The sequence below is a fragment of the Acomys minous genome (assembly GCF_964271855.1).
Source record: "Acomys minous genome assembly, chromosome: 10".
NCBI classification, from domain to species: Eukaryota; Metazoa; Chordata; class Mammalia; order Rodentia; family Muridae; genus Acomys; species Acomys minous.
The window spans coordinates 69,855,821-69,879,031 of record NC_140491.1 but is presented as its reverse complement, the minus strand read 5'-3'; the positions used below and the strand labels follow the sequence as shown (position 1 = coordinate 69,879,031).

General features: G+C 49.2%; 1 protein-coding gene across 9 annotated transcripts in view; it reads right to left on the bottom strand.

Moving 5' to 3' along the window:
- PRRC2B (proline rich coiled-coil 2B) overlaps positions 1 to 4,997 on the bottom strand; it is an 88,601-nt gene extending 83,604 nt beyond the window's left edge. For 4 of the 9 annotated variants that reach the window (XM_084797852.1, XM_084797860.1, XM_084797855.1 and 1 more), the window contains exon 1: positions 4,713 to 4,997. The gene's annotated coding sequence lies outside the window, so the exon portion shown is untranslated. The remainder of the gene's footprint in view (positions 1 to 4,712) is intronic. The other 5 variants (XM_084797856.1, XM_084797857.1, XM_084797861.1 and 2 more) reach the window with 3 other exon arrangements.
- Between the last annotated feature and the right edge of the window lie 18,214 nt (positions 4,998 to 23,211).

Sequence of the window (23,211 nt, the reverse complement as noted above, 5' to 3'; positions counted from 1 at the left end):
AAGTGGAAACGGGATTGCCATTTCAAGGCCAGCCTGGGTTACAGTCAAGCCAGTGGCCCACACATTTAGTCAGCGCTCAACAAGCAGAAACGTTTGAGGCTGGCCTGGACTACACAGGGTATTCCAGGTCCCATCGAGGGCTACAAAAAGAGATTCTGCCTCAAATAGAAACCACACGCACCCTCTGGCTGGGGTGGTGGCTCATGACTTTAATCTGCATACATCAAAAAAGAAAGTAAGTAATGACAGGCTTGAGATGGTCCCCAACAAAGCCTCTCTCGGGAGGGGCTTCCTGCCAGGTGCCCCCACCACCACCTCCAGAACAAGTAGGGGTCTGAGATGCGTGCCTGTCTACACTCACTCCACCAGGTGATGAAGACCTTTAACCAGGGACTGAAGAACCAGAGACGAGAGATGGCTCCTAGCACCCACATCAGGCTAACAATCACCTGTAATTCCAGCTCTGGTGTATCCAAGAGTCCTGCGCATGGTCACAGATAAACATAACTAAAAATAATAGAAATAAAAAGACCCTGAACCCGACGGAACCACCCAGAACCCAGAGGTTCATGACAGAAGCCATCTCAGGCTCCAGACAAAAGAGGAAGGGCATAGGTGATGTGGTGCTGCACGCCTTTAGTCCCAGCACTTGGCAGGGAGGCAGAGGCAGGCAGATCTCTGTGAGTTCGAGGCCAGCCTGGTCTACAAAGTGAGTCCAGGACAGCCAGGGCTACACAGAGAAGCCCTGTCTCAAAAAAAAAAAGAAAAGAAAGAAAGAAAAGAAAACCAGAATAGGCCTCATACCCTTTGACCTGAGGAATGTCACTGCAGGAAGGTAGCCAGAGATTAAAAAAAAAAAAAAAAAGACAGGTGTGTCTTGTTTATAAGAGGGGAGAGATGGGTAACAACCACCAAATCGCCTAACGAATTGAAAGATATATAAATAAATCATGTCAGATACATGAAATACAACATTCACAGGAAAAAAACAAGTTGTCAACTGAGCACAGTGCACGTACGCAGAATGGGTCCAGAGGTAAAGATGCGAACACAGTCGCGGTAGCTCTCTCTGGTCTAGCTGGTGAGGGTGGGTGAAGGTACATTTGTATTGTTGTATTGTTGTATTGGCTGTGTTTTCTTTCTTCAGGGATCACTTTTGCCGCAGGGTTTTGGAAAGGTTATTTTAAAAGGCTTTGCACAATGGCAAGGAAAAATAAGTATCAGCTTCTCCCAAAGGAAGAAACCAATGGTGAGGGAGGAGGGACAGAGGTAAACACGCCAGACAATAGGTGAACTTCCCCCTGCATGGCCGCGTGAGAAGCTTCACTCACTAGCGTGGCTATGGGACCCAGGAAGCTCTCTGGAAAGCGCCTTCCTCGGGTTACAACAGGAGGGAAAACAGTACAGCAAAGACTCAAGTCACCAAGGCAAACGCCCTCTGGCACACAGATTTCCCCTGGGCCCGCTGGTGTAAACAGCAGCATCACCTGTGGTGAGGCCCAGGTCTGTCAGCTCCCAGGTGAGGAGGCCAAAGGGCCCCTGTGAAACCTGAAGGCTCATGGTAAACAAGTCACTGGCTCCAAGAAGCTAGCCACCTATTCCCCGCCGCTCTTAGCGGCCAGTGTGTGGTCCCATCCAAATGTTCCCAAGATTATGCAAACCCAAATAATAATAATAATAATAATAATAATAATAATAATAATAATAATAATAGTAATAATAATAATAATAATAATAATCCATTGAAGGCCGTGAGAGGCTCAGTAGTAAGGGTGACTGCCACCAAGCCTGACCACCTCAGTTTGACCCTGAGGACCCACACCACAGAAAGACAGAACCAACTTTCACAGGTTGTTCCAGGACCACCTCGGGACAGGAGCAGACACACACACACACACACACACACACACAGAGTAAATATAATCGACTATAATTCGAAAAAGGATAGCCTTAAATGTACTATGCCCTGCCTGTAGAGAACACTCGGTTCAAAACCGAAAAACAAAACAAAACCCAACACTCACAGCAGAGCCCAACAGATGTCTGCTGGCAATTTTCTTTCTTTCTTTTTTTTTTTTTTAAGAAAAACATACTGTTTTAAGACCCGCTATGGGCAGGTCCTATTAATACCTGCTGGCCTGTAACACGATCCGAGCATTTGACAGCAGAGGAGCCTCATTATAGAATTTAGGAATACATGTACTGGTCTGTTCTGGTTTGAAATAGAAACTAACACCGAAATGATCAATCTTAGATGGTAGAACAATGGGAGGCAGAACCAACCACTGCCATTAGCAACATGAGTTGGTGCTTTGTGTGAGGCAAAGGGAGTGGGGGGGGGCTTTAAAATACAATAAAATAATCTTTCAGAGAAAAAGAAACAGCAGGGGAGCTGAAATTCAAACAGGATGGAGGGTGGTTAAGAAAAAAAAAAACCCTCAGCGGAGCCCAAGGCTCAGGAACCAGTTCTGACCAGCCATTCCAGAAACTCCACTCTCCCAAGGCTTTTGACTCTAGGCACCCTGGGATTTCCCCTCACCCATCCCAGGCCGCTGTAACAGTGGGATGGACTAGGCCAGGCCCCACCAGGGCGCCACACAAACAGCTCCCGTGAATGCTGGAACGCCCCAGGAATTAAAATCCTGGGGGCAGGGACAGCAGGCTCCAATCTTCCTCTGTAATCCGCCAGCCACAAGCAGGCCAGGACCAGACTGCTGAGGGAGACCAGACAGCTAGGATGAGAATAAAAACGTCTGGAGGGGGGCATGGAAGTTCTAATGAAGGGAGACAATACCCCCACCCACCCACACCCCACCGGGGACTGCAGGTCACTGTACCCAAGTAAGGACCACAAGTTACCTAGGCATCACCCAGGGTGAGACCAATCCTGACCTCCCTCTCCGTTCATTATCCTCAGCTCTTCCACGGTCTCCCATTAGAAGCAGAATCTAACTGAACTCCCTAGACCTTTAAGCCAGCCCCGCTTTTAGGCATGAGGGCGACAATGAAATATCAAAACAGTTGCTGGTGGTAGCATTGGGAGGGGGCCCACACTTCCATGAGCCACAATAGGAGGAAAAGTCGGGAATTTTTTAAAAGGGGGGGGGGAGAATGGGAGGATACAAGGGATGGGATAACCATTGAGATGTAACAAGAATAAATTAATAAAAAATTGAAAAATAACAAAAAAATTTACAAAAAAAGGGGGGGACCAGCAAAAATCAAGAAACTAACAAGTCTACCAACCCTCCCAGGACAGAAACACTCTGCTGCGGATCTTATTTGAGGCTCCCAGGAGAGACGCTGGAAGCAGTCTTGATTCTTCCTATTTTATAGACGCAAGCGCTGGGGATGAGAGACTTGGGTAACAGTAACTCAGGAGACTCTGAACAGGGCTCCAAGAGGCACACTTGCCCGAACAAGCTAAAGGCTCCCCAAACAATTACTAGCCCATCCCCAAGGAAGGCAGTTAACCTTCCAAAGACAAGACTCCCCCGGTTCCTGCCTCCCGTAACGAGTGCTGGCCTGGAACTCCCAGCAGTCCTACCCCACCCAACGTTTTGAAGCCCTTCCTCCGACGTGGCCACTTCAAACCAGCACCTGTGGCATGCATGCCCCAGCATGGACGACACCACAAGTGGCCAGCCTTCTGTCCTAGGTTGACAGCACGGTGGTAACTACCGAGCACCGACTACCGCATGCCAAGTCATGCGTCCCCTCGGTTTGGAGGTGGCGGCAGCAGGTATCGCACTCCACAGCCTGTACCGTACGCACCCTCAGGTCCCAGCTTGCACCACGACGGTGCAGACATTACGATACAACACGAGCCCCTGCGGTTGTACTGCCGAGAAAGGACGCCAAGGCTTCAGAATGACGGACTGAAAGCCCAAATGAGATACATAACGCAGACAGACAGACAGACAGCACACCGAAATACACGCTAACCTTTCCAGGACGGAAAGCCGTAGGTGAAATTTAACTATCCTGCAAAAAGACAAGCTTTTATAAAGGTTTCTCCCAAGCAGCCATTTAGCAAATGACATACTCCGGAGAGCATCGGCGCCCCCCTTCTCCCACTTCCTTTAAGCTCACCACTGCCTGGGGGGGTGGGGGACAGGGACAACACCTATTCTAGCCTAACAGTGGGCTACGTCTCCCCACGATATTTACAAAGAAGAAAGGAAAGCAGCGTCCACTTTTGTGCAGGCAGATCCTCTCTAGAGACAGAGAAGAAGGCCCACCATCTCAATAGGTCTGCATTCCTCTCTTAATAGGTAGGCGAAGGAAAAAAAAAATCAATCTGGCAGGCCCCGCGCAACGACATCCTGTTTATTATTAAACATTTTTAGCAGCGGCTCCCGGGTACCGTAAAAGCACTACCCCGCTTCCCGCAGCCGAACCCACCCGAGCCGGGGCGGCGCTCGGCCTGCGGTTCCGGGCGGCCTCGGGGTCCCGTGTTCTCCCTCCCCCCCCCCCGCCCCCAACAGCGCCCCGGCCTACGAGGCCGCCGTCCCCGGGCGCAGGAAGGCCCTCCCGCTCCATTCCGACCGCGGGCCCCGCCCGGCCCGCCGTCCTCCCGCCCTGGCCGCCGAAAACACAACAATGGCGAGCTGGAGAGCGCCCGAGCAGGCCGCCCAGGCCGCAAGCCCCGCGCCCGCCGCAGCGCTCCGCCGTGGAAACAAAGCCCAGCCCCGGCCCCGGCCCCGGCCCACCTGGTCTGCGTCCGCGCGCGCGAGGGGCCCGGGCGATGGCGGTCGGGCGGCGGCCGGGCGCGGGGGCGGTGGATGGCGGCGGATTGCGCGGCGGCGGCGGCGGCGCGGGGCTCGGCGCTCTGCGCTCTGCGCTCCTGCCTCCTCCTCCTCCCGCTCCTCGGCGCTCGCTGGAGCCTCGGCGCTGTGGCTCGCCGCCGCCTCCCGCCCGCGCTTAGCTCCCCGCCCCCCACCGCCGCCGCCGCCGCCCCCGCCTCCGCGCCGCCCCCGCCCGCCGCCCGCACGGTGGCCCGCGCAGCGCCCCCTGCCGCGCCGCCCCTGTCTCGGGAGGGAGGGCGCGGGGAGCGAGCTGGGGCGGCGGCGGTGCAGAGGGGCTGCGGAGAGCGGGACGTCAACGGAGAGGAGGCTGGGCTGGAGAGGGACCTTGGCGGAGAAGGGGCCTCGGTGGAGAAAGGAAGCCCTGATAGGAAAAAAAAGGGCCCGGTTGGAAAAGGGGTGCAATGGAGAGGACTGCTCAAATGCGGAAAAAGTGGAGAAGGGATCCCAGTGGCAAGAGACTTCGATGGAGACGGGGTCCCCAGGAGAGAGGGATCTTCATGGAGAGAGGCTCCTGGTGGAGAGAGACCTCAGTGGAGGGAGGATCTGGGAGAGGGCGTCGAGGCAGCAGCGGGGAAAGGGGCTTTGAGAGAGGACTGGAGACAGCCGGGAAGGAGACCCCAGGGCGAGCACTGCAGTGAGGTGAGAATGGGAAGGGGAGGTGAGGAGAGCGACGCCCGCTCCTCAGAATGCAGGGGATGCAGACTTGAGGCCTGGAAGAAAGTGTGAGGGAGGGCTCAGAAAAAGCATCCTGCCCCCTCCATACCAGAAAAGACCTCCTGCCAGCCCTCTCTGACTCCTCCCACCTCCTCACCCCACACCCCTACACACACACACACACACACACACACACACACCTGACAGCCCCCTCTAACTCCTCCCACCTCCTCACCCCTCACCCCTACACACACACACACACACACACACACACACACACACACACACACACACACACACACACACACACACACACACACACACACACACACACACCCCCCTGACTGTTAGGACGTGTACCACCACCCTGTCATATGAATCCAGGGGAAACACCCAGAACTAGCACGTAGTTCCATCCCACAACAAGTGCATGGTAGACACTTCACCCTTTTTGTCATAAACCAGCCCTCTTGAGTGTCATCCTGTGTTTGTGTGAGCACAAAACAAAAGGTCTGCGAGAGAGAATGGCTGCCCTTGAGGTTACTTGTGCAGTCTGAGGTTAGGAGAGTTCTCACTATTTATTCCAGATGCCTTGGCAATTACAAATAAGATTCAAGAAACAAAAATAATCATTTAAAAAAAATAGTTGGTGATATAACTCAGTTGTAAAAATCATGATTACTAGCTGGGCGTGGTGGCGCAGGCCTGTAATCCCAGCACTCAGGAGGCAGAGGCAGGCGGATCGCTGTGAGTTTGAGGCTAGCCTGGTCTACAAAGCTAGTCCAGGACAGCCAAGGCTACACAGAGAGACACTGTCTCAAAAATAAAATAAAACAAAACTAAAATAAAATACATACATAAAGCAGCGTGTAGTGGCACAGACACACATGAATTTCCAGCCCTGAGGAGAAGGAGGCAAGAGGCTCAAATTCAGTCATCCTAGGCTGCAGTTTGGGTTCCAGGATGACAGTGAAGTTCTGATCTTCCTGCCTCCACCTCCCAAGTGCTGGATTACAGGGGTGTAGTCCGCTGGGTGCTGGGGATCAAACCTAGGGCTTTGTATGTGCTAGGCCAGCTGAGCTAGCCACCCCCAGCCCTGAGTTCTCATGTAAGCCTCACCAAGCACACACGATGCTCTTCTGGTTTGGCAGAGAAGGAAGGCAGACTTGGGCACAGTAAAGCCACCCAGATCAGATGTTCCACAACCACCAATAACTCCAGCTCCAGGAGACCTGATGCCCTCTTCTGGCCTCTTTGGTCTCCTGTATACACATACACACACATACACACACACACACACACACACACACACACACACACACACACAAATAAATCTTTTTTTATTTTTTAAGGCAGGAAACAGAGAGAGATGGCTGAAGTCATCACACAGATCAACGAGAGAACAAGGTGGGCAGCCTCATTTAGAAATTGGAAATATCCAGAACTGGATTCCCTATGGCCCCAGCAAGGAAGGCCCATGTTGATGCTTTTTTTTTTTTTTTTTTTTTTTTTTGGTTTTTCAAGACAGGGTTTCTCTGTGCAGCCTTGGCTGTCCTGGACTCACTTTGTAGACCAGGCTATCCTGGAACTCACAGCAATCTGCCTGCCTCTGCCTCCCGAGTGCTGGGATTAAAGGGGTGCGCCACCACACCCAGCTCACTTTTTAAACTCTTATTTTATTTGGGGTATTAAAGCCTCTACCTCCCTTCCACCAACCCCTTAACCCTGGATATGAGAAAGAATGTTAGTGGGGAGAGGCGGGTACAGACCCTTTTCCTTCACCTGGCTGTTTGGGGTCAGCTGGGTTCTTTGGGGGCAAAAACCAATCTCCATCAACAGCCAACGCAGCAAGCAGTCTCCTGCGAGCCACTGTGTTAAAACATCTCCATCTGTCATAGGGGTCTTCTCTCCAAACTGCTACATCCCTCACACTACCACTGCACACAACACTTTCTCTCTCTGGGCTCTCCTATTTATCTTCCTCAGAGCCCTAGACCATGCCGCCCCTCTCTGTGTCAAAGAAGTCAGACAGTTATCAGCTGGCAAGGACCACTCCCCAAACAAGACAATTATCAGCTATGGACAAACTAAAGCCCAAACTAAAAATCCCACACTTGGGATTAAAACAAAAACACCTTTACATAACATAACTGAGTTTACAAAGAAACCTAAACTTCCATTAAAGCCCCAGCTTGGGCTTCCTGTGCCTAGAACTAAGTTACTAAAGCCCTGAGACATTAAGCTACAAAGCCTGTGGTGGTGTGTTGCACACCCAGTTCTCATGCTAGAAAATACAGTGAAGGCAATGACGTGTTGAAAGAGAATAAATGATATGCTGGAGGTACAAGGAGGGGACGAACAGCTTCAGATCAGACTCAGCTGCTCCTGCCTCCCAGACCAAGACAGGTGACTCGACAGGACATGGAAAAGCCAAACCCTGGGGGCTGGGGGCAAGCTCACCCCTTCCTTTACCATGTCCCTGCTCCATTACATCCCCTGTGATAGCGCTTATGTGCTGTGTTCAACCAGACAGACAGGCCCACGGACATCAGTGAGACACACAGTGTCTGAGGCTTCTGTCTGGCTCTCTGGGTTTCTTCCTTTGAAAATTGGGTGGGCAAGGTGGTGGCGCATATCTGTAATCCCAGCACTCAGGAGGCAGAGGCAGACAGATCTCTGGGAGTTCGAGGCCAGCCTGGACTACAAAGCAAGTCTAGGATAGCCAAGGCTCCACAGTGAAACCCTGTCTTGAAAAATCAAAAAAAGAAGCCAGGTGATGGTGGTGCACACCTGTAATCCCAGCACTCAGGAGGCAGAGGCAGGCAGATCTCTGCCAGTTTGAGGCCAGCCTGGTCTACAAAGCAAGTCCAGGACAGCCAAGGCTATCATGGAGAAACCATGTCTCAAAACAAACAAACAAACCCAGAAAAGAAAAATCAATAAAGAAAAGAAAAAGGAAATTGTATTGGGAGACCACAGAGAGGACTTGGCTCACAGTAACGGACACCTCCTAGTACCTGGCAAGTGGAGGCCTGGCTGACTGTAGTGAAACACATGGCTTCAGATCTCCTCAATGGCACAGCCAGCAAAAGAAACTCTATGAGCTGGGGGTAGACCAGAAAGCCCCAATCAGTCAGCTGGAGGTAGGGCTCAAACTTTCACTTTCACTGCCTCTAGCTCAGTGGCAAAGCATCCATGGAAATATAAGAAAAGGGTACCTACCTGGGGAGCCTCATTTTAAAATCAAGAAGATGCAACATCAGGGGTGGCAATGTGACTCAGCTGATGATCTCAGTACTCAAGTGATGGAACTCAGGAGGACCAGAAGTCAAAGGTCATCCTCAGCTACACAGTGAGTTGGAGACCGTCCTGGGATAAAGGAGACCACTCCAAAAGGAAAGAAAGAGAAAACAGAGTATCAGTAGGATCAGTGACATACCTAGAGTCACAAATCACAGCTAATGTCCCTGCCTCCTGGGCTGTAGTGAGAATTCTGAAATCTTGGTTTCTTTAAAAAAAAAAAAAAAAAGAAATAAACCAGGCATGGTGGCACATGCCTTTAATCCCAGCACTCGGGAGACAAAGGCAGGTGGATTGCTGTGAGTTCGAGGGCCAGCCTGGTCTACAAAGCAAGTCTAGGACATCCAAGGCTAACACAGAGACTCTGTCTCAGGCAAAAACAACAACAACAACAACAAATATATAGAAATAAGCCAGGCATGGTGTCGCATGCCTTTAATCCCAGCACTTGGGAGTCAGAGGCAGGCGGATCTCTGAATTTAAGGTCAGCCTGGTCTACAAAGTGAGTCCAGAACAGTCAAGGGTACATGGAGAAACCTGTCTCAACAAACAAACAAACAAAAACCAATAACAAAACCCAAACCCACATAAATATTATAACAATGTGCTTTTATTTTAATCCCTGATGTGGGGGTGTGGGGCTGCTTTAGACTGTCCACAGCAGCTGACCTCGCCCTGTGCTCTAGCAGAGGCGTGGTTTTGCCAGCTGCATATAGTTTCTTCAACTGTGTGATGTCTGGAATTCTGGGAACTTTTCAGAGGGTATATAAATGCGAGAGCCCCACTAGCTGGGGTAGGTGGTTGTTGTTTGTTCAGGGGGACTGGTTGCAGTTTGTTAGGAGTCCTGCTCCAGGAAGAAATAAAAGGAAAGAAATTAGATCAGGAATCTCTCTCTCTCTCTCTTTCTCTCTCTCTCTCTGACCTTTCTTTCTTCTTATTCTCCTATTTAGTGATGGGGGTAAAACTGGGAGGAAAAAGGGTGGGGGAAAAGGCCAGGCGTGGTGGCACATGTCTGTAATCCCAGCACTCGGGAGGCAGAGGCAGGCGGATCGCTGTGAGTTCGAGCCAGCCTGGTCTACAGAGTGAGTCTAGGACAGCCAAGGCTACACAGAGAAACCCTGTTTTTTGGGGGAAAAGAAGAACCCACAAAGTTTCAAAGACCAGCTACACTGGGTCGTTTAGTAAAAAAAATGTATATGGGCTGGGGTCTGGCTCAGAGCTGCAGAACATACGCAGGGGCTGGGTTTGATGCCAGCACCAGAAAAATAAAAATTGAAAATACGTATGTCAGGCAAGCCCGGCAGCAACAGCCCTGTAAACCCAGGAGGATCAGGCAAGAGGATTATAAATTCCAGGCTGGACTGGACTACATAGTAAGTTCAGAGAAATCTAGTAAGACCATATTTAAGGGGGGAAAAGTGAGCTGGGGGCTCATGGCTCAAAAGATAAAGGCACTGTTGCCAAGCTAACAACTGTTAAGTTCCATCCCTGGGCCCCACATGATAGAAAGAAGGAAACAACTCCTGAAGGTTGTCCTCTGACCTCCACACCTCACTGGTGCCATAAAACACACACACACACACACACACACACACACACACACACACACACACACACTCCCAGAGTCACATTTAGAATGGCCTAATGTGTAAGGCCTCTGTGGTGTCACGTGTCTATAGTCCAGTGGGTGGTGGAGTAATGAAAGTTCAAAGTTCAGCTAGACTACATTACAAGTTCCAAGACCACCCCGACAAAAAAATTTAGAGGACACGTTTAAAAAAAATAAAAGAGGGGCTGGAGAGATGGCTCAGCGGTTAAGGGCACTGACTGCTCTTCCAGAGGTCCCAAGTTCAATTCCCAGCACCCACATGGCAGCTCACAACTGTCTGTAACTCCAGTATCTGACACCCTTTCAAGACATACATGCGGGCAAAATACCAATGCACATAAATAAATAAATAAATTTTAAAAATAAATAAATAAATAAATAAAAGAGAAAAATATATAAATAAATAAAAGAGAGCTGGGCATGGTGGTGCACACCTGTAATCCCAGCACTCAGGAGGCAGAGACAAGACACATCTCTGTGAGTTCGAGGCCAGCCTGATCTACAAAGTGAGTCCAGGATGGCCAAGGCTACACAGAGAAACCCTGTCTCCAAAAAATCAAAACAAAATACCAAAAACAAAAGACTTTATCCTCTACGGCAAAAAAATACAAAATAAAAGGAAAGGAAGTTTTCACTTTTGGGGGATGGGGTGGGCATAGAACCCAGAGCCTTTTCCGTGCTGAGCTAAAGTGCCAGTCCATGAGATAAAATGAGTTTTAGCTCTACAGTTTGGCTGTATGTGTCCACAGGTCCCATGTTCTCAGACTGAACCTGCTGTGGATCAAAATTCTTCAGAGAAGCGGGCGTGGTGGCTAGCTCACACCTGTAATCCAATAGGGGGGCAGGCAGACCTGAGGCAGGAGGATTGCTGTGTTCAAGGTCAGCCTGGGCTAGAGTAATTTCCAGGCCAGCCCAGATTGCAGAGTGAGAACTTATCTCAAATTAATAATAATGATAATGACAATGATAATAATTATTATTATATAATAAAAATATAATGATAATTTTTTTTGAGACAGCCTTGGCTGTCCTGAACTCACTTTGTAGACCAGGCTGGCCTCGGAACTCACAGAAATCTGCCTACCTCTGCTTCCTGAGTACTGGGATTAAAGGTGTGTGCCACTATGCCTGACTATTTATTTATCTTTATCGTTATCTGTCTTTTTGTTTATTTGGTTTTTCAAAATAGAGTTTCTCTGTATAGCCCTGGCTATCCTGGAACTCTGTTTTTTGTTTGCTTTGTTTTGTGTTTGTTTTCTTTCTGGTTTTGTTTTTTGTTTGTTTGTTTGTTTTGAAACAGGGTTTCTCTGTGTAGCCTTGGCTGTCATTGATTCACTTTGTAGACCAGGCTGGCCTCGAACTCACAGCGATCTGCCTGCCTCTGCCTCCTGAGTGCTAGGATTACAGGTGTGCGCCACCATGCCCTGTCCTGGAACTCTGTAGACCAGGCTGGCCTTGAACTCAGAGATCTGCCTGCCTCTGTCTCCCTAGCCTAGGAAGGAGAGTTTATTGAGTTCACTGCAGGAGGGTGGCTGGCTGGGCAGTAACAAGACTATTGTCTGTTTTTTCTCACCTTCTAGTCCTGCAGACTGAACCCAGACCCCTGAACATGCTGGTCAAGCTATCACTGATCTGTATCTCTTTTCTTGCCCTTTCCCCGTCAGTGGGTCCTTGCACACATGTGCTTGCTTCTGTGGCATTATGTGGTGGTCTTTTGGGTTTTGCTTCCTTTGAGACAGGGTCTCATAATGCAGCCCTGGCTGACCTGGAGCTCTGTATAAACCATGCTGCCTTCAAACTCACATGGATCTGTCTGCCCCTGCCTCCGTCAGTGCTGGAATAAAAGGAGCGCGCTAACATGGCCAGTACAATGGTTACTTGGAAAGGACTTACTCACTGAGTCGGGTGGTTGTGCCAGATGCTGGTAGACGTAGTGCTTAAAAACTATGCTTGTGGGGAGCTGGGGAGATGGCTCAGTGGTTAAGAGCACTGGCTGCTCTTCCGGAGGTCCTGAGTTCAATTCCCAGCAACCACATGGTGGCTCACAACCATCTATAATGAGATCTGATGCCCTCTTCTGTCAGAATACTATATACATAATAAATAAATCTTTAAAAACAAAAACAAACCAACCATGCTTGTTGGGCTAAGGAGATGGCTCCATTGGTAAAAAGTGCCTGCCGCTTCAGCATGAGGATTGAGTTCGGTTTCCTAGCATCCATGTGAAAAAGCTGATAGCAAAACTATAACCCAGTACTGGGAAGTGGGCGGAGATGGCTCTATGCAGTTCATCAGCCAGCCAGCCAGCCCTGCCAATCAGTAAGCTCCAGGTTCAGTGAGAGACTGTGTCGGGGTACATTGTGTGAAGGTCGTCTGTGCACGTTCTATTGCTAAGCCAGCGGCAGAGAGCTGACACTAGCCAGATCTTGGTATTGTTATTCTTTGGGCCTCATATTTTGTAAACATTTGCCTTCTTCTCTTGCTCATTGGCTTAATAAAGATCTGAAGGCCAATATCTAGGGAGGAAGGGGATGGTCACCAGGAACCATGAGGAGGTCGCATGAGGGGGTCACCATGAGGACAAAGATAGAGCAGGGCCAGCCAAGGTAAGACTAGTTGGCAGGTAATAGGGCACATGGCTGGGAAATAGTCCAGACCAGCGTAGAATAAATGAATATCTGCCCAGCTTAGTGCTTTAAAGCTTATTAATAAATGTGATAGGCCTCTGTGTCATTATTTAGGAGCTAGAAGAAGAAAAAAATTTTACTTTATTTCTGCAAGACCGTTTCAAAAATAAGGTAGAGAGCAACTGAACAAAAGATATTTGACAAGCCGGGCATGGTAGCAATCCCAGCACTCAGGAGGCAGAGGTAGGTGGATCGCTGTGAGTTCGAGGCCAGCATGGTCTACAAAAAGAGTCCAGGACAATGAGAGCTGTTACACAGAGAAATCCCGTCTTGAAAAACAAACAAACAAAAAAGATATTTTACACAGAGCTCTGCCCTCCACGTGCACACACAGGCATGGTACTTTTGCCTCATCCCCTTCACATACAGACTCCCACAACCATATTTTTTAATGCTCTACTCTTGAAAAAAAAAAACCTTTAATTACTGGTTGAGCTCACTATGGAAGAGTCACGTTCTCCACAACTCTAGCTTGTGCTTGAAATGTCACATTTTAGCGCTGTCAATACCAAATATCACTTCCTTTGACTCAAGTCTCTCTCATTCCCCCCACCCCACAGACAGGGTCTCTCTGTGTAGCCTTGGCTGTCCTGGACTCACTTTGTAGACCAGGCTGGCCTTGAACTCACAGTGATCTGCCTGCCTCTGCCTCCTGAGTGCTGGGGTTAAAGACACATGTGCCACACCGGGCTTGAAATGACGCTCTTTGTTCAGAGCTGTGTTGTTTTGAGGTGGGGCCTCAGGCTGTTCATGAAGGAACTTACTATGGTAGCCAAAGTTGACCTTGATCTGCTGAACCTCCTACTTCTGCCTCTGACTTCGAGGATAACAGGTGTGTTCCATCCAAATAGCAATGCTTAATACAAAACATTCTAACACTACAGTCCAAATATATACTTATGTACCGAGAAATGATGGTAGGAATATTAGTTTCTGTAATTAAACCATCGTATTTCTATAAGAGCAGGAATTTTTATATGGCCAACTAAAAACACTGCAATTCTGTTGGACATAGTTGTGTGCAATGGCGGTTTTTATTTATTATGTATACAATGCTCTGCCTGCATGTACAACTACAGGCCAGAAGAGGGCACCAGATCACATCATAAGATGGTTGTGAGCCACCATGTGGTTGCTCGGAATTGAACTCAGTACCTCTGGAAAAGCAGTCAGTGCTCTTAGCTCTTATCTCTCCAGCACAAGGTTTTGGTTTCTTTCTTTTCTTTTCTTTTCTTTTCTTTTTTAAGGTTTTGGTTTCTTTGTAAACTCAATTGTGTTATGTAAATATGTTTTGCTTTTGTTCTAACCCCAAGTGTGGGATTACAGTTTGAACTTTAGCATGTCCACACCTGTTCATTGTCTCTGAGGGGTGTGGCTTTTGCCAGCTGGTCACGGCCTTTCTCATGCAGCGCAGAGAAGGACATGGTCTAGGGCTCTGAAGCTATAAATAAGAGCACAGAGAGAGTGTGGCATGGCGTGTGATGTTGGCCTGTGGCCTGTAGCAGTTTGAAGGGACCAGTGTTGAGGTATGGAGCAGACAGACGGAGAGGAACGTTTTGGGGCGCAGTGGCTTGGGGGAGACTGCTGGCTGGTCTGCTGTTGGCGGAGATGGGTACAGACCCAAAAGAATCCAATTGACCCTAAACAGCAGGGAGAAGTAAAGGGGTCCCCTCTCCCCACCAACCTTCTTTCTCCTACGTAGGGTTGGGAGGTTGGAAGGGAGGTTGAGGCCTAAACATCCCAAATAAAGTAGAGTTTAAAAGAAAGAATGCTACAGTTATGCACACGCCTTTAATCTCAGCACTCAGGAGGCAGAGGCAAATAGATCTCTATGAGTTCAAGTCCTGCATGGTCTACATAGCAAGTTCCAGGACAGCCAGGGCTGCATAGGAAGACCTGTCTCGAGCCGGGCATGGTGGCCCACACCTTTAATCCCAGCACTTGGGAGGCAGAGGCAGGTGGATCTTTGTGAGTTCGAGACCAGCCTGGTCTACAAGTGAGTCCAGGACAGCCAAGGCTACACAGAGAAACCTTGTCTCGAAAAACAATAAATAAATAAATAAATAAAAGTATTTGTACCGTCTTATCAAGCCCATTCCTAAGAAAATCTGGCTTCTCTGCTGGCTGTAGAAATCTAGCGCTGAAGAACAGCGTGGCGACACGCATGGTTTCCCGTCACGGCCTCGACTTGCGGGACGGCACCAGCTGCTTCTCCCGTGACTGCTTTGCAACCCAGAGACAAATCGTTTGCTTTGAAATGGAGTCTAGGACCATGGAGCTGGCTCCGTGGGTGAAGTGATGACCAGGCGGGCGTGAGGACGGTTTGGATCTCCCTCATCCACTTACAGACTGAGTTGGCGTGGTGGCCCACCTGAAATCCCAGCACGCAGGAGGTGAAAACGAAGGTCACCAGAGCTGAGCTTGCGGGCTCGCTTGTTCAGAGAGATGCGGCCCCTCAAAATCTACGGTGGGCTGGGGAGTGGTGCTGCACACTTTCCTCCCACCCGTTGAGAGGCACAGGAAGGCAGACCTCTCTGCGTGTAAGGCCAGGCTCCTCTTCATAGTGAGTTCCAGGTCATCTAGGGCTACATAATGAAACTCTGTTTAAAAAGCTAGCTTGCTCTGGTGACACCACGCCCCGGCCTTTATTTTTTTAATTTATTTTGGTTTTTTGAGACAGGGTTTCTCTATGTAGCCTTGGCTGTCCTGCATTCACTTTTTAGACTAGACTGGCTTCGAACTCCCAGTGATCCGCCTGCCTCTTCCTCCCAAGTGCTTGCTTATTTATTTATTTATTTATTTATTTATTTATTTATTGGTTTTTCGAGACTGGGTTTCTCTGTGTAGCTTTGACTGTCCTGGACTCACTTTGTAGACCAGGCTGGCCTCGAACTCACAGAGATCCGCCTGCCTCTGCCTCCCAAGTGCTGGGATTAAAAGCATGTGCCACCCTGCCTGGCTATTTTTGCATTTTTTATTCGCTTTTATTTTCTTTTATGACCACGTCTCCTGTAGCCCAAGCTGGCCTTTAAACTTACTGTGTAGTCAAATATGACCTTGAACTCCTGACCCTCCCCCCATGTCCTCAGAACTGGACTTATAGGGTTATGCCACAGTGCCTGGTTGAGCTTAAGGCCACCAATTTTAGAATCTAGAAAGGTACCTGTAATCCCGGCAACAGGCTGGACAACAAAACAAGACCCCGTCTCCAGAAGCCCCAAACCACTGTTTGTGGAGGACATGCGGCTGAGCACTGCATGACTGTTCTCCCAGGAGCCTCGCTGCGGCTGATGTCTCTGCTGTGTGAGGCAGGGTGACAACGGTTGCCTAGGTTACTTCTCAAGGACTTGAAGGCTATTTTCTGTGGAAACTACAGGCTCTTCTCTGGGCCCTGGGCAGGTGGCTGCTGGTGACTTCTTTGGTTCAGGGGGCTGAAAATGCCACCCTAAAATTGTACTTAGTTCTCCAGTGATCTGCACATGTATCCTAGAAGGAGCCCTGAGGACGAAATAGGCATTGCAAAGACCACTGCAGCACCTCACCTCCAAACGAGAGACACTCAAACCGCTGTGCCTCCTTATCCCATAAATACCCCTTCATCCTGCCCTCAGGGAGGCAGATTTGAGTGATGCTCTTCCCTCTCCGCGCCTGGCTGCCTCCTGAATAAAGCTCCCTCTGGCTTTTGCAAACCCAGGCTTTTTGATGATTGGCCTCCTGCCCAGCAGGCCTGGGTCAATGGCACAATCAGATCCAAGAGTCTGCCCTGTGCCATCTGATGTCAAAGCTTATGCTCTCAACCGCTGGGCCGGATGGAGTGTGTTCGCTGGCACAGACTGAGGCGACGTGAGAAAATTGATTCAATGAGGGCTGGAAGTGTAGCTCAGTGGTTACAGGGCTTGCCTAGCGTGTGTGAGGCCTTGGATTTAATCTACTGCACGCCTATTACCAGTCTTCTTAGGACAAGGGCCCGGGCCCTGGGAGCCCTGGCATGATCGGCTCAGCCACTCATCATCAACAGGCCAACGGAACACACAAGCAGCAGTGGAAAGCGGTCTATTCAACACAGCCACGTGGGGAAGAGAAATAAAACAGGCTCAGTGACTTGCTCTCCCAGCTCAGGATCTTGGGGTTCTGGTTTAAATACACGGGGTGCCAGCGCTATACATAACTAAGCAATCTGGATCAACGTGTGGCCCTGCTCAGCACTCCCCACCATTGTCCCCGTCTTTCCTGCAAGGTAGTCTGACAAGTTCTCAGAACTATATGAAGCCTTTCCCGGGAGAGAAGCCCCCCTTCTCTCAGGATGGAAATCCCTGGGAAACTGCAATTTCTTGGGGATCATTCTGCCAACAGTCTGATAGCCACAAGGAAGGGTACAAGGTTCCTTTTGAGTATCTTTGCTCCTTCCAGCACTTACGAAATTTTACAAGAGAAAATTTAGCCGGCCGTGGTGGCGCACGCCTTTAATTCCAGCACTCGGGAGGCAGAGGCGGGCGGATCGCTGTGAGTTCGAGGCCAGCCTGGTCTACAAAGTGAGTCCAGGACAGCCAAGGCTACACAGAGAGACCCTGTCTCAAAAAAACCAAAAAAAAAAAAAAAATTTAAGGAAAGTCTGTAAAGAAGTTCAGGTCCAAAAAAAAAAAAAAAAAAAAAAAAAAAGAAGAAGAAGAAGTTCAGGTCCGCCAGGGGTGGGGGATGGGGGTGGCGCATGCCTTTAATCCCAGCACTTGAGAGGCAGAGAGGCAGGCAGATCGCTGTGAGTTGGAGGCCAGTCTGGTCTACAAAGTGAGTCTAGGACAGCCAGGGCTACACACAGAGAAACCCTGTCTTGAAAAATCAAAAACAACAACAAAAAGTTCAGGTCACTAAGCTGACATTATGACTCTATAGTAACTTCCTAGGTATAGTGTGGACTTGAGATAGTCTCAGGCCCAGCTACCTAGGTATAGCAGCCAAAGGCAGGACAGTGTATGTAATCCAAGCCACTGGAAAGGATGGATGCTGCCGTGATACAGGTCTTCCACACCCCAGTGGATACTAAGCACAATTGCCGCAGAGGGAATGGCAAACTAGGGGGGGCCCAGGTGTGCATCAGGAATAATGAGATGATAGGGTTCCCTGGACCATGTCCCCATAGGTCAGGGGCCTGCAGGGTCCCATCCAGAGCTGTGACCAACAGATTTCCCTAGACACTGGGACACTGGGTAGGGGCTAGCCTCAGCTCTCAGAGGAGGTTGCAGCAGCTCCTAGTATTTTCAAAGGAGAATTAACTCATGAAATACCAGACAGCTTGGCTAGGTCTTAAGCCAAGCATCTGGAATGTGTCTGGCCCATATCAAGTTCTTGTTTAAATTATTATTGTTATTGTTGTTATTATTATTATTATTATTATTATTATTATTATTATTATTATTATTATTATGTTTTTCGAGACAGGGTTTCTCTGTGTAGCCTTGGCTGTCCTGGACTCACTTTGTAGACCAGGCTGGCCTTGAACTCACAGAGATCGCCTGCCTCTGCCTCCCAAGTGCTGGGATTAGAGGCATGCGCCACCACCACCACCCCGGCTCCATATCAAGTTCTTTAGCCTCCTCTCTTGCCTGTTCCCTCTCTGCCCAGAGCAAGGCTTTCTCTCGCCTTTGGACCTCTGCCTGGTAACGAAGTCTTCCCATTCCTGCCCTGTAACTCAGTCTGCATGGATGTACCCTACCCAGCTCTCAGGACGCAGCTTGCGCACGTCCCTTTTTAGAGCTAGTTTCCTGTGGACACCCATCTCCAAACTGCCACTGGATGATTTCCTGACCTCCCTCCCCTGGTCCTCTACTTAACTGCTTAGGAGGGTGGTAACAGCAGTCCCTGTCGGGGTGGGGGTCGTGTGCACTGGAGAAAGAGGAGATGGGGCTGTGGTATCATCATTCATTGCTTAATATGAGTTAGGGATCGGCCTGCACACGTTCACAAAAACCTAGCGCTAGCCGCTTTAATACCTTCGCTCTAAAGGAGACACCGTATGAAAGGGTTACATGTCTTGCTTGAAATAGCTAAGATGTATGTTCAGGGCTTGGCCTCAACCCAGGCAATCTGTCTCCAGGGCTTAAGCACACATTTGCCAGGCCTCTGCCTCTCTTCAGACAATAAAAGGAAAGTCTCCAAAGTGAGGCGCTGCTACCCTGGGGAGGGTGCAAAGGGATCCTTCCTAAAAGAAGGAAACATGATCTTTCTATTTCTGATTACCTACTCTAAAACAAACAAAACAAAAATACCCCACCAGCAATATGCAACGTACAGACTGACCAGGGAGCCTTCCCTCAGCTGAGGATAGATCCTTATAAATCCAAATTAATACAGAGTTAATATTGCTTAAGCAGACATTTTTTTTTTTTGCATTGCTCGCCAAGTGGTTCAGTGCCCTAAACATTTTTGTCCTATCTAAACTAACGCTCAAAAAGTAAACGGATTTTTAAAAGAATCACATCGCGAGGATGCTAGAAGTCAGGAGGAGGCAGAAAGATCACTTCAAGATCATCCTCGGGCACACAAGGAGTTCGAGGCCAGCCCAGGCTTCATGAGACCTCCTCCCCCCGCCTCAGAAAATCAATCAAACAAAAAAATACACGCAGTGTATTACCAAAATCAGATACAGACCAGTCCGCAACACCCTAGCCCAGATCTGCACGGTCTCACACAGCGAAGGGCGGGGCCTTGTAGCCGCACCCATTTCCTTTTTTCGGGGGGGGGGGTTACTGTCTCAAATTGTGATTGGGCGAGCTATGGCCGGGGGTAAGCGGCGATTGGGTGAAGTTTCCGCCACTCTCCCAGAAGCCTGCTCCGATTGGTTAAGGTGCCGCGACGCACTGTGAGGTCATCCGTACTGCGACAGTCGGCTGGCTGCAGGGTAGGCAGCGCCAAATTTTTATTGGCTACCCTGCTGTCCTGGTCTCCTGAGGTCGGGTCGCGGGAGGCCTGTTTGCATGGCTCCCCGAGTTTGGAACCCAGTAAGCAAATGGGAGCAGCCAGTTTCCTGCAGATCAAGGACACTGGGCTTGTCTACCTGTGTTTTAGAGACAGGGTCTCCCACTCAAGCCGCTGGGCTGCGAGCCCCGGGCATCCTCCTGTCTCCGCCTTCCCGGCTCTGGGGTTTGCCACCATGCATGGGTGCTGTAGATTGAACTCAGGTTCTGGTGTTTTCACGGCAAGCCATTTTCCTTCTGAACTTTTTCTCTAGTCCCACTAATCAAAGGCCAATTCCCGACAGCCTTCTTGGCCTTATTAACCCACCTCTGGTGGCAAAAGAGGAACCTGAGGAAAGGGCTGACCAGCCAACGACTCTGTAGAGTTGGTCTGAAGCTCTGGGGCCTGTAAAAAGCAAATCCTACCCCAAACACACCTTTTTTTTTTTTTTTTTTAAGACAGGGTTTCTCTGTGTAGCCTTGGCTGTCCTGGACTCGCTTTGTAGACCAGGCTGGCCTCAAACTCACATCGATCCACCTGCCTCTGCCTACCTGAGTGCTGGGGTTAATGGCGTGCGCCACCACGCCCGGCTCAAACACAACTTTTTGTTTTCATTTTTCCAAGACAAGATTTCTCTGTGTGGCCCTGGCTGCCCTTGATCTCACTCTGTAGACCAGGCTGCCTTCAAACTCAGAGCAATCCACCTGCCTCTGTCGCCTGAGCGCTGATATTAAAGGCGTGCGCCACCAGCCAGGCTCCCCAAAAACAGTTCTTGTAGAGGGGTTAAGAACATAGAATAGGCGCCTCTTTACGAAGTTGTTGAAATGAAATGAAGAGAAAGACAAGAACTCTATCACATGGGCTAGAGAGATGGCCCAGTGGTTAAGAGTCCTGTCTGTTCTTCCAAAGGTCCTGAGTTCAATTCCCAGCAACCACATGGTGGCTCACAACCATCTATATTGAGATCTGGTGCCCTCTTCTGGTGTGCAAGCTCACAATGCAGGCAGAATACTGTATAAATAATAAATAAATAAATCTTAAAAAAAAAGAACTCTCTCACCTCAGGAATTCAAACGTTTAGCTGGGTCAGATTTGTTACTCGGACTGGAGCTGATGGTTGAACAACTTTTTATTTTAAAAATATTTATTTATTTTTTATTTATGCATATTCTGCTTGCGTGTGTGCCTGCCCGCCAGAAGAGGGAACCAGATCTCATTGTAGATGGTTGTGAGCCACCATGGTTGCTGGGAATTGAACTCAGGGCCTTTGGAAGAACAGTCAGTGCTCTTAATCACTGAGCCATCTCTTCAGCCCGAGCTGATGGTTGAGTTGGTAGAATTCTTGCCCAGTATGCACACAGCCCTAGGTTTCACCCCCCGACGTTGCATAAACTCATCGTGGAAGCACAACTATAATTCCAGCATTCAGGAAGCAGAGGCAGGAGAATCAGGAGTTCACCATTTGGCTCCATAGCAAGTTCAAAGCTAGACTGGGATGTATGAGAACTTTTGAGACTCTGTCTCAAAAAAAGTCAAACCCTAGAAACTTACAACGGTTTGAGGCGGGGAGGCCTAAGACCCAGGTACCAGTGGATTCCTCTGTCCCAGCTGCTACCTTGACTATCTCCAGAGAGCTGTTCAGCCCCACTACAGTCATTGTAAAGTCCTGTCCCACAGAAATTGAGGCTTTAAAAATAACTGTTTAAGAGACTAAATTTGGTGACAATTTACTATGTGGCAATAGGTAACGAAACACAGCTGTCATAACAAAAAAGGTCTGGGGCTGGAGAGATGGCTCAGAGGTTAAGAGCACTGGCTGTTCCGCCAGAGGTCTGGAGAGATGGCTCAGAGGTTAAGAGCACTGGCTGTTCCGCCAGAGGTCCTGAGTTCAATTCCCAGTGGTGACTCACAACCATCTACAATGTGATCTGATGCCCTCTTCTGGCCTGCAGGTGTACATGCAGGCAGAGCCCTGTATACATAATAAATAAATATATCTTCTTGAAAAAAGGGGGACAATGAAGCTAGGAGCCAGATAATACACGCTTTTAATCCCAGCACTCAGGAGCAGAAGCAGGCAGATCTCTGAGTTCGAGGCCAGCCTGGTCTACAAGAGCGAGCAAGTTGCAGGACAGCCAGGGCTACACAGAGAAACCTTGTCTCAAAACTGAAAAAAAGCCAGGCGTGGTGGCGCATGCCTTTAATCCCAGCACTCGGGAGGCAGAGGCAGGCGGATAGCTGTGAGTTCGAGGCCAGCCTGGTCTACAAAGCGAGTCCAGGACAGCCAAGGCTAACACAGAGAGACCCTGTCTTGAAAAACCAAAATAAATAAATAAATAAATAAATAAAAACAAACAAACCAAAAACTGAAAGAAAAAAAAAAGGAGTCCCTTCCCCAAAGAATTTTAACTGATAGTTCACAGATGATTGATAGCTGTCAAATGAGCACATAGGAAAATGCCGGTTATCAGGAGTCAGCAGAGAAATGCAAACCAACGCCACTTTGCTGTTTTAGTTAGTGTCTCTGTGTGGGCCTGTGCACTTTAGTGCATATGGAGGTCAGAGGACAACTTTTGGAACTTGGCTCTCTCCTTCTACCACTCTGGTCCTCAGGCTTGGCATCAGATGTCTTATCCCCTGGGCCATCTTTCTGGCCCTGAGCCCTGCCGGTGACTGTAGATAGTAGCATAAACCAGGGTTGGGGAGGCGGTTTGGTGGGTGAAATGCTTGCTGTACAAGTGTGAGGAACTGGGTAGGATCCCCCAGGACAAATATGAGGAGCTCAGTGTGGCCATGTACATAAGTAACCCTAGAGGTCGGGGCAGGGGACGGAGACAGCAGTCCCCAGAGCTTGCCAGCCAGCCGGTGTAGCCAGTTGGTGAGCTCTGGGTTCAGTGAGAGATCCTATCTCAAAAAAATAAGGTGGAAGGTCTGGAGAAGAGGGCCGAGTGGTTTAGAACACTTGTTGCTGTTGCCGGGGACCTGGGTTCGATTCCCGATACCCACATGGTGGCTCACAGGACCCGTAACTCCAGGGGATCTGATGTCCTCTTCTGACCTTCAAAGGCATCAGGCATGAACATGAGGCACATATATACATGCAGGCAAAATACATGCGCACATACAATAAATTTGTTTTAAAGATTTATTTATTTATTTATTTATTTATTATGTATACAGTATTGTGCCTGCCTGTGTGCCA